Source organism: Euprymna scolopes, chromosome 29 (assembly GCF_053919585.1).
Source record: "Euprymna scolopes isolate OS-2025 chromosome 29, ASM5391958v1, whole genome shotgun sequence".
NCBI lineage: Eukaryota > Metazoa > Mollusca > Cephalopoda > Sepiida > Sepiolidae > Euprymna > Euprymna scolopes.
Genome location: NC_136510.1, coordinates 97,129,063 through 97,140,989, shown reverse-complemented (window position 1 = coordinate 97,140,989; position 11,927 = coordinate 97,129,063).

The following is an 11,927-nucleotide window of genomic DNA, read 5'->3' as shown; positions in this document are numbered from 1 at the left end:
TTCCTCTCTCACAAAACAGATTCATCACTATTCTTTCGGTCTATGCACCAACCCTTCAAGCGAATGAAGATGACATCTTGTGTTTCTATGAGTCTCTGCACTCTGTTGTTGCATCTACACCAATTAATGAAAAACTTGTTATTCTTGGTGATTTCAATGCCCGTGTTGGGAAATACTATGAGACCTGGAGTCCTCTTGGCCGCTATGGTATCGGTACCATGAATGCTAATGGCCTTAAGCTACTAGAGCTGTGTTCAGAATTTAATCTTGCTATCTGTAACACTTTTTTCGCCGTAAACTGAAGCACAAAGCTACTTGGATACACACACATTCAAGGACTGGTTTGACGACAACAATCTTGATATAAATCAGTTGCTGATGAATAAACAGAAAATTTATGAATGTTTACTTTGTGAAGATCATTCTAATCATACAACTAATTTGCGACAATACAAAGAGGCCAAAGCCACATTGCAACGTGAGCCAAGAAAAATGAAAAACCAATGGTGGATGAATATAACGGAGCAGATTCAAAAGGCATTTGAATTTGAAGGAATTTTATGGACTCCTGAGCCTACCTCTTCAATATCTCCCCTGATGTCGAAAGATGGTTCTGTTGTCATTAAGGATACAGAAAATGTCTTGAAAAGATGGCAAGAACACTTTACTGATGTGTTTCACAATCCCTTAGCAGTAGATGCTGATGCAATTGATAGCCTACCACAATGTGATATCATATTCAGAATGGATCGCTGGCCTAATCTGGTTGAGGTGCAGTTGGCTATCGCACAAATCAGCAGTGGCAAGGCACCTGGTTTGGATAGTGTTCCGGTGCAGCTTCTTAAGATTGGAGGTGTGAATATTGCTAATACGATCCTTGGTTTTGTTGAGGAAATCTGGGAAGGTGCTCCTGTTCCACAGGATTGGATTGATGATATCTTGGTGACCCTGTTTAAAGGAAAGGGACAGAAGAATGTTTGTGACCACTACCGTGGGATTATGCTTTTGGAAGCTGCTGGGAAAGTTCTTGCACGACTTCTATTAAACAGGTTACTGGAAAATGTTTGTCCTAATGCTATTCCAGAGTCATAAAGTGGCTTTAGGTCTGGCAGAGGAATTATGGATATGATTTCTTCAGTCCGGCAAGTCAAGGAGAAATGCATTGAACAACAGATACCACTGTATCAAGTGTTTGTGGATCTGACCAAAGCATTTGACATCTTTAACAAGGATGCTCTCTGGTTAATCTTAGAGAAAGTAGGGTGTCCTCCAACCTTTGTTAGAATAGTCAAGGAACTGCACAGGGACATGAAAGCTCGAATCTCGTTTAAAGGAAAATTGTCTGACGAAATCCCAGTTGACAATGGTGTCAAACAAGGTGATATTCCTGTCCCTACTCTTTTCTCTATACATTTTGCTGCTCTACTTGCTCATGTGTTTCGAGATTGCGATAGAGGTGTCATGTTAAAGTTTCGAACCACAGGGCGTATTTTTAATCTTAGAAGATTTAATGCCAGAACCAAGCTGCATCATGTCTTGGTCAAAGAGTTACTGTATGCAGACGATGCTGTTTTTTTGTCACACACTGAGACTGATATGCAGCATATAATGGATAGCTTTGCTGACTCCTGCACTGCCTTTGGTCTGAGGATCAGTTTGTCTAAAACAAAAGTGATGTTCACTCCTGCACCGGGCCAATCATACGTGGAGCCAAACATCATGGTCTGTGGTGCTAGACTGGGTGTAGTTGATTCATTTGTGTACCTTGGTAGTTCTCTGTCGAGGGATGACTGTCTCGACACTGAAATCCGCAGACGAATTCAGAAGGCATCTGTAGCTTTTGGAAGGTTGGAGAAGAGAGTGTGGTCTGACATCACAGACAAGACTAAGATCTGCGTTTACAAGACCTGTGTGCTGACCACATTGTTGTACTCATCGAAGACATGGACATTGCATTAAAGGCACATTAAATGGCTTGAACGATTTCACCAAAAATACTTGTGATGCATCTTAAACATCAAGTGACAAGCACAAGCACCCGATACTGAAGCCCTTGTGAGAGCACGTTGCTCTAGTGTTGAGACCCTTGTAATCAGATCTCACATGCGTTGGGTGGGCCACTTGATTTGAATGAAAGATTGTAGGCTGCCAAAACAAATTATTTTACGGGGAGCTGGAAAATGGCAAGCGCCCTCAACACAAGCCTAGGAAGAGGTTCAGGGACTCTACAAAGAATAATTTGAAAGTCTTACAAATCGACATCGACACATGGGAAGAACTTACTCTGCAAAGGCCGAAGTGGCGAAAGCTTGTACGTGAAAGTTGTGATGCTCTAGAGAAAAGAAAAAGCAGGCCCACAGCAATCTGAAGTGAGAGCTTCGCAAAGGTTTAATTGACGGTCTTAACCATGACTCACAGAGCTGGAAATACGGCACTTTTGAACGAGTGCTTTTGTCAAAAGCTGGCTACGTCAACCACCTTAAGCTGCACAAAACTCCTGTTCAGGTCAACTTTGCACCTATTTAGTCTGAACCAAACGATCTGTTTAACATGCAGCAAAGTTTGCAAGTCTACTGCTGGTTTGAGAAGACATGTGATTGTTCATAGGAATACCCTTCAACCTCCAGAGGAAATTAACTCGATGGAAATTGCTCAATTTGTATGTCACATCTGCTTCAAGATGTGCAGATCTGCGGCGGGAGTGCAGAGTCATCTGAGATGGCATGGACGACAAGATTGGAAGAACTCAATGTGACGGCGATCATCTGGAAAGATGTAGTAATTATCATATAATAAAATAAAATAGAAAAACTAAAATACATGAAATTTTAGTTTCATATACAAGTTAGTTCTAGTTTAGCGATCCCCCATTTTCTGAACCGATTTACAGCGCTGATTTGACGTTGTCTCCTTCCCCTCACCCTATGCCACCTCGCCATTATTGTTATTTTCTTTTCTTATTTTTTACAACTTTTCACTTTGAGAAAAGTTAGGCCTGCCCTCCTCTCATTATTTATTATTTATCTATTTACGATTTTTAAAAGATGTTTTTGCATTTAACGACCCGCGCTATTTTTTTTTCTAAATAGTGCTAGTCTGCCCGTTAGCCCTTAAAGAGTAAGATGAAAAATGTTCAAAATAAAAAGTTATTTTGAGATTATATTGTCTTTTATTGTCTTGAGAAAACATTTTAAGTGATGAATGAAAAAAAAATAAATAAATAAAACTCAGGAAGCCTCCAGAGCACTACTGCAAAGGAGGCCCTACTAACAGCACTGTTGAAACCAAGTTTCTACCCACCTCCTCTTTAGAGAAAAAAATATTTTTAAATAAGGCCTGAAAAAAAAAAATAGTGAGAATCCACAGGAGCACTACTAAAAGCAGTAAATATGGTTATAAATATGATTACAGTTATATATTGTATATTGTATATTTATATCATTTTTCTTAACTCAACGGTGTTAAATTACATTTTTTGTAAGGAAAACACATTAAAATAAGTTAAAACAAAAAAATATTGTTGACCTTGTATATGTTTTGATTAGCAGCAGTGGCTTTTCATGAAATAGGTAAGCAGACAAATTTTTTGAAACCGGAAGTCAGAAACCGGATTGACGGTTTAAACGCCCAAGCAAGTAAGCTGAATTCTATAATTATATAGATAGATGTATATAGCGGTTATAAACGTTGTAACTTGCGTAAATATTTGATATGAGCGAAGTATTCATCTTTTTAACGTTACTAAATAGCTAAACAAAATAACATAAATGGAGGTTTTCTATAACTCGTCATAGTTCTGAGTTTTTATTTAGTGTATTTCTTTTCGTAAACTACCTCGGCGATTTTTGTGACGGGACTGTGCTCTTGTGGAGACGATGTCTTTCTTGATTTTACTTGAAATTGTTCCATTGTTCGATGAATTCTTTTGGCGTCCCAAATTATCTCTTGCAAAAAAATGCATATTTTTGTTTAGTCAATGCTAGTTGCATAATCGTCTCGAACTTCATAAACGCCTTTTTTTATATAAAAACTAGCAGGGGGTACCCGGCGTTGCCCAGGTGTTTGGAGGTGTGTGTGTTAAAAAAATGTTGGCCGGGTGTTTGGAGGTGTAAAAGAAAAATGTTTTAGTGGAAAGGCAGGATTGAACACTGAAGCCTTGATGAGAAGGTGGAAACGAAAGGGAAAAAAAGCCAGACACCTAACCATCTCGGCCACGAGGGGAGAAGAATTGATAAGTGCGTCAAATTAAGGTTTATAAAGTGAAATATACAGGTTCGAGGAAGTGGCGTGATGTTTGACCTAGTTTTGCACTGCAAGCCAGTTACTGTTTCCCCCGCTTTTCGCTTTTCGAAGACGCGGCGAGGTGGTAAAAGTCAGGCAAATTAAATACACACGCGACCCCCGTTCTTAAGTCGTAGATATTACGATTTAGACGTGATATAAAAAGTTTTAAGAAGAAGCGAGCCGAGCGAGAAGGCCGACGAAAAAAGCCTTTTGCAGACATACACAAAAAGCGAACATACACACATACACACACATTTTCGCTTTTATATATATATAGATAGATTAATGTTTTCATCATTTGATTTTTGTTTTGGTTTTTAAGGTTAACGTTTATTTTAATTGTTTATTTTAATTGTTTATTTTTAAGGTTAGCGTTTATTTTAATTGTTTATTTTAATTGTTTATTTTTAAGGTTAACTTTTATTTTAATTGTTTATTTTTAAAGTTAACGTTTATTTTAATTGTTTATTTTAATTGTTTATTTTTAAGGTTAGCGTTTATTTTAATTATTTATTTGTTTCAAATAGTCACATATTTCTTTTCTTTCAATTCGTTCAAGTTGTATTATTTTCAGCGTCCTAAATTCTCGTATGAAAAGATGAACGAATCTCTTAGTAAAATGGGGTGCTTGTTCAGATTGGCACTTATGGCGGTATTTAATATTTTTTAAAAAGTCTGTATGATTTATGTACCTGTCACGGAACGAAGATGAAATATGCCAAAAATCATGTAATTATTTTGTTGTTGTTGTTGTTGTTGTTGTTGTTGTTGTTGTTTATTCAAGACAATCAAGTTTTATAACTAAGTGAGTCGTAGTGTTTTCGTCCGCCATGATTAAATCCGATGAAATAAAAAAGGGGAGACAACTTAAATCGAAGTTGAGAGCCGCAAACTCAGCCTTATGTTTAATGCAGTTTAGTTGTAAAATCGCAAAAAATGGTAAATTTGGATTTTCTTAGTTTTAAATAAAATACTTGATCGATTTACGTAATTTTTGGAAGATAACATTTTCGTTCTGTAACGATTACGACAGAGTTTATTTATATTTTCCTTACTTTTAATTGCCGCCATAAATGCTAGTTTGAATAAGTACCTGAAATAGTTATCCCCCTTAGAACAGTGACGAATTATATTTATAAAAAAGTACCACATAAACATATAAGATATAAAGATAAGATATAGCTTAAGAGTGAGATCGCCGCAGCGAAGAGAAGACGTTGCAGAGGGTCGAAAGTTTTGAAGGTATCAATCGACCGTACAACTAATAAGGTAGACATAAGACAAATAAAATAGCAGCAATGGCAAAGAAAGATGACAAACACAGACGTTGGGTTAAAGACGATGGAATATCGCGTTTTATTTTACTGAACAAAAACGGTAAAACTGAATGGCAATGAAGTTCGTGTGTCGGGATCAGCCAGTGCAAGAATGGGCGTCTTGCTCTTGCTTTCCTGAGATAGGATGACGTGCCTCAGATTGATGTAAGTGATATAGTAGCCAGACGTTGACAAGGTATTGGACTTCGACGAGCGCTGGGACTGGCAGTTGGTCATCAGTGATCACTGGAAACTGCTATAAGGCATAATCACATTGACACACCGGTTCCCATCAGATTACCGAAGTTAAGTAACGTTGAGCCTGGTCATTACTAAAATGGGTGACCAATTTGGAAATTCCAGGCGCTGTATGTAGGAAGACGTCGACACCTCTCTGCAAGAGTTGCAAAAACTTAACGTCGTCATCTCCTCTAACGGAGATATACATGCGACTGGGGACCGCTTGTGAATTTCATACTCCGGTTAAACCCAAATAGGGTTAGTGCCGTTACACACACACACACATACACACTCTCTCTCTCTCTCTCTCTCTCTCTCTCTCTCTCTCTCTCTCTCTCTCTCTCTCTCTCTAAAAACTGGTACATCGTCCGTGGGCATTGATACGTGTAGCTGGATAAGTTAGAAGATAATCAGAAATATATATTTTGCATCAGGAAATTACATGATTTAAATATGTAAACCTTATCAACAATTATTCATTATGGCCCAAGACACGGCCGGTTTGGTTCATATTAGATAACATTACTGAATGTTTACATATTTGAATGATTAACGATCCGCGGTTTCCACAAACTTCCTCGGCTGTGCTCGATTGTTAACGGGAATAACCGGAAACGTCCGATTGCGAAACGTTAAACCGCTACGAGAAAATTATGATAAACAGAAAATTCTTTTTTTAAAAATACAATAAATAAAATAACAAACATGTATCTAACCCTAACCCTAACTTGCGCGATTAATTTTTTTTTTTTTATTTCATCCAATGTATAAAAAAAAGTAGCTTTCATAGATTCGTATTAGATAAAAACAGACTCGTTAAAAATTTAGAAACGCTTGGCTGACCTTTTCGGGCTGAGCGCGAGAAGCTTCGTGGAAATCACGGGTCGTTAAATGCAGAAGCACCCATATTTGGAGCGTGTATTTTTTTTTAATACAAACGTGTACTTCTCAACAGATTCTAACTCGAAAGATTCCTTATATAAAATATTTAACAATGGTACTATAATTTTTATCGAGGGGGGGGGGCACGCTTTCACCGGGCAATGCCGGTTAGCGGATACTGCTAGCATATTAATATTTAACAACAAGCAAAACGTTTTAATGCCTACAGAGAATTTTGTTCTTGCAATAAACTCACGCTGAAATTAAGAGACTTTGCACAATTGTTGCTCCCTCGACAAAAGGTGGGTGGACCTGTAAATTCACCCTTGTCTGTCCGTTCGTCTGTCCGCACTTTTCTCAATAACTACGCTTTGGAATTTTTTGGAAATTTTGCACAAACATTAAACATGATATGAGTAAAAAAGTAACAACCGATTTTCTGAGAAACTCCGATTGCCCCCCTTAGGGGTGCCTTTCAGGTTAAACTGATTAAGATTGACACTTTTGTGCTTATTAAAAAAAATTGATGGCTTGGATTTTTATAAAACTTTCTGAAAAGTTGTAACTAACTGATTTCTATATAATTTTGTTTGTCTATACTTTGCGATAATTCTTGAGTGTGTCCCAGGGGCTCTTTTGGGGCTAAAAAAAACACTCCATTTTGGGGGGACTATTTTACCATATTTGTCGGAAATTTTCTGTGTATGTCCATTTAGCAGTTTTGCATGGTGCTGAACTCAAATTTAAATATATTAAGGCTTTGGCGACTTTGGGGGCTAAATGGGGGGGGGCAAATGTTAACTTAGTCATTTCATTTTTTTTTTTTTTTTTTTGTGGTGCAGAACTCAAATTTACATATGTTAAGGCCTAAAACTTCACCATTTGTTCATTTTCACCAGGATTTGACGTTCCCTGGGGACTTTTGGGGCTAAATGGGGGGGTGCAATGCTGAACGTAGTCATTATTTTATGCCTCGTTCACGATGCACTCATGGGGGGACCATGCATGCGTTACTTATTTATATTTACAGTGATGAACATTTTTCAGGTTTGTGTTTTATATACGTTATCCTTTTTCTGTACAGATTACAAAGCAGATACGTAATTCTACACACTTTTAACCTAACCAGATCTGCTTCAGTTAACCTGTACCAAACGGAGACTTAGATTTAGCGTTGTCGATTTGGATTTGTTTAATCAAAGAAACCGTTCTCATTGTATTTTTTTTTTAGTTGTTTTTTTTTTTTCATCTTTTTTTAAACCTCTATTCCTATAATTACTTATGCAACGGTTTCTATTTACACAACGCGTGATTTATTCCTACTGCGCATTTTAAAACGTTTACAAAACGATTCGCTTAGATTTACAGTCATTGAAAATTTTCAAGGTTCGATTAGGTAAACGTATTTTTCGGTACGGAACACAAAAGAGATAGGTGCTTCTATAGATTTTGAACCCAACCAAATTTATTTCCATTATGCTGATCCAACGGACAAAATAAATTTAGCAATGTCGATTTCGATTGGTTTAGACAAACATTTCTCATTCGCACTTGCCTAGTTCTATTTCGATTTTTTCCACCATCAGCATTTATAATTAATCACGCAAAAACTTTTTTTTTTTATTATTTAATTTTCACCCCAAACAAGGCACATTGCCACTTTGATTTAGGGGGCTACTATCGAGGATATAAGTTGCAGGGATAATATGTAGGGAGTTGAGCAGCAAGATGTCTATTCACATTACACTTGAACTTCTGCATGTCAGTACAGTTGGAGAAGCAGGAACCCTGAAGGAAGTTCCAAAGTCTAGCAATTCTGGGGAAGAAACTACTATAGTAGACGGCTTTTTTACATCTAGGGATCTCTACTGTGAAGGGGTGGGACTTTGCTGATTGTCAGGTTTGTCGAGGATATTTACGTCGAAGAGGTGCAAAGACGCAGTTGGTCGGAGCATTCACCCTTAAAATACTTGTAAAACAGACATGGGATGCAACATTTCATCAATGGGACGGAGGGAGGTTGAAGCTTAGAGGACAGTTTAGGAAATATCCTCTTTTCTCTTTTCTTTAAAAAAAAAAATGTTTACTACTATAATGAAGCTATCGTGTCTGTATGTAATGAAAACATTTAAAAGAAGCATGATGTTTAATACTGTTATTTTAATAAAACATTCTATTAAAAAAAAAAAAACAGACCCAAAATACTCATTATAGAAAGGATAATAATAATTGTTGGACAATTCAAACAAAGACCAAAATTTATTTGTACCTGATTTTAGGAGAGTAGAAAGAGAACCTCGGGTTTACTTTCGGCAGGCTCGTAATTCTTGCCTTCCTTATTTTGTCATAACATTTAATGAACGATTTTTCTGACAAAGGGGAAAGAATTGCTATTTTCTTGGTCAGAATCTATCTGGGGTGATTTCCATATAAAAAGAAATTGGTTGAATTGCAGAAAGGAGTGTGAATTTTATCAATATTTCAAGGAGTGATTTTTTTATTTTTTGAGTGAAAGGGGGTCAACCTGTAGTTAAAGCTTTTTTATGTTGAAGGTAACTAGTAGTTAGAGCCTATAATTGTTTATAAAAGTTTACGCACAAGTGCATAGTGCAAACCGGATTCTCATAAATATCCGGTAACGCTGGACCGGAAACTTATGCAAACTGCCAGAATATGTCGAATTTTAGTCAATATGATCAGCCAATCAGAAAGCGACAACAAACGCGATTATCCAATAAGAAGTCACATAATTAGCAGACGACTTTGGATAAATTGAAAGAAAAAGGGGATTTTTTTTTTGTCTTGTTTTGTTATTAATTTTAAATCATGGAGTAGCACACGGCAATTAATCTAACTATGCTGGACAAGTTGATACAAACGGCAGAGCAAGTCGTAGATTATTATCAACAGAAAAATTTGATAAAATCTGAAATGAGGTGCAAGACATGGTTAAAAAAAAAATCTGAAGAAGAGAATGTGGGGTGAGATCGGAACATACCGTTACTGATTGGAGGAATAGAAAAAGCGAATATTTTCAGAAATTCGGGTTGCAAAAATGCACGACTACCAAAATTAATAGATTTGAAATTTTGTCAAAAAATCAAAAAACAAAAAATAAAATAAAAAACATTAAAAAAAAAAATAAAAAGTGAAGCGATTTATATTATTTTGATCAAATGTTGTTTATTATTTCTGGATGAAAAGAAATGTTGACTCGGAATGCATCCATCGTAGCCCGTCGTCACACAAGACATTCAGTTTTGGAAATAAGGCAAGCGAAGACGTCAAGGAGACATCTCACTTTCCGCTTCTCGAGTGATTCATGTTTCCAACCAACCACACAAGACAAGACTGCTTTAAATATAGTAATTTCAATAGAGTAATATATTCATTTATATTGTAAAACTTGCTTTCTTTAGGGATGTCGATAGAAGATAGAAATAAGCGATTTTAGCACTATAAAAGTAGTGGACGAATGTTTATTTAAAATAGACATTTGGCGAGGTGATTTGCGGGCACCGCTCCCGCGGGTTTATCGGTAACTCTGTTGACTATCAACGTGATGGTTCTAGGTTCAATCTTCGGCTTGGGAGAGGTGCTAGTCTAGCGGCACTGATGAGTTGTGATACAACGAAGCAGGACTGTATGTCGATGACTATATATATATATATGTCAAATACGTGGATATTTTATTAGCTGATTAAACACACGCACACACATAAAACTATTTCCATGAGCACACAGGGAGACGGACTTGCTCACGGTTTATCCAAAATGACTAAGTTTACAAACAGAGAAAAAAACTCATAAAAATATTCAAACTGGTTTCCTCATATGGTTTTGTTATCATTTTTACGTTTCGACCACTTTATCCTGCAACCTTCTTCATATGTCGTGTGTTGAAATTCCTTTCTTTGTAGACACGTGGTCGTGACAATGAGAATGTTGTTAAAAGTGTGCAGGTTATGTTGAAATAGTGAGTTCAATCCCGAGTCAAAGCACTGTGGCAATTTTAACAAATGAGTAAAAAAAAATGTCATCCATGCTATTGGATGAAACATGCTGAATTTGTTTCTTTGTAAAATTTTTGTCGGATTTGTTTTACATTCATTCGACAATACATGATGTGTCATATCATGGCCTTTGACATGTTATGCAAATTTGAACTGCTTTCTTCCCAAGCAGGTAAAAATTATTATTTTTTTTATTTATTTTTGCTACTTAAGTAGAACTATCATTCTGATTTTTTTGTTTGTTTGTTGATTTCTTTTTTTATTGCTTGCGTATTGCCGATGCAAGAGTTCCAAATTCTTTAGTAACTAAACATATAAATAAAATATAGAACGACAAAACAGTTCTATTTTATTTATTTTCCAATTTTATTTCATTTGGTTTCCTATTACCAGATGTTTAAAAATTACTAAAAGTCTATTTAAAATTAGTTTAATATAACTATATATTAAGCGTAATGGTTAGGAGCCTTGACTATCATACAGGTGATCGGGTTTCAATCCTGGCTTGGGGTAGTTGCCTGTCTAGCCACACTGTGCATATATATATATATATATATATATATATATATATATATATATGTATATATATATATATATATATATATATATATATATGTATATATATATATATATATGTATATATATATATATATATGTATATATATATATATATATATGTATATATATATATATGTATATATATATATATATATATATGTATATATATATATATATGTATATATATATATATATATGTATATATATATATATATATGTATATATATATATATGTATATATATATATATATGTATATATATATATATATATGTATATATATATATATATATGTATATATATATATATATATGTATATATATATATATATGTATATATATATATATATATGTATATATATATATATATATATGTATATATATATATATATATGTATATATATATATATATGTATATATATATATATATGTATATATATATATATATGTATATATATATATATATATATGTATATATATATATGTATATATATATATATATATATATGTATATATATATATATGTATATATATATATATGTATATATATATATATATATATATGTATATATATATATATATGTATATATATATATATGTATATATATATATATATGTATATATATATATATATGTA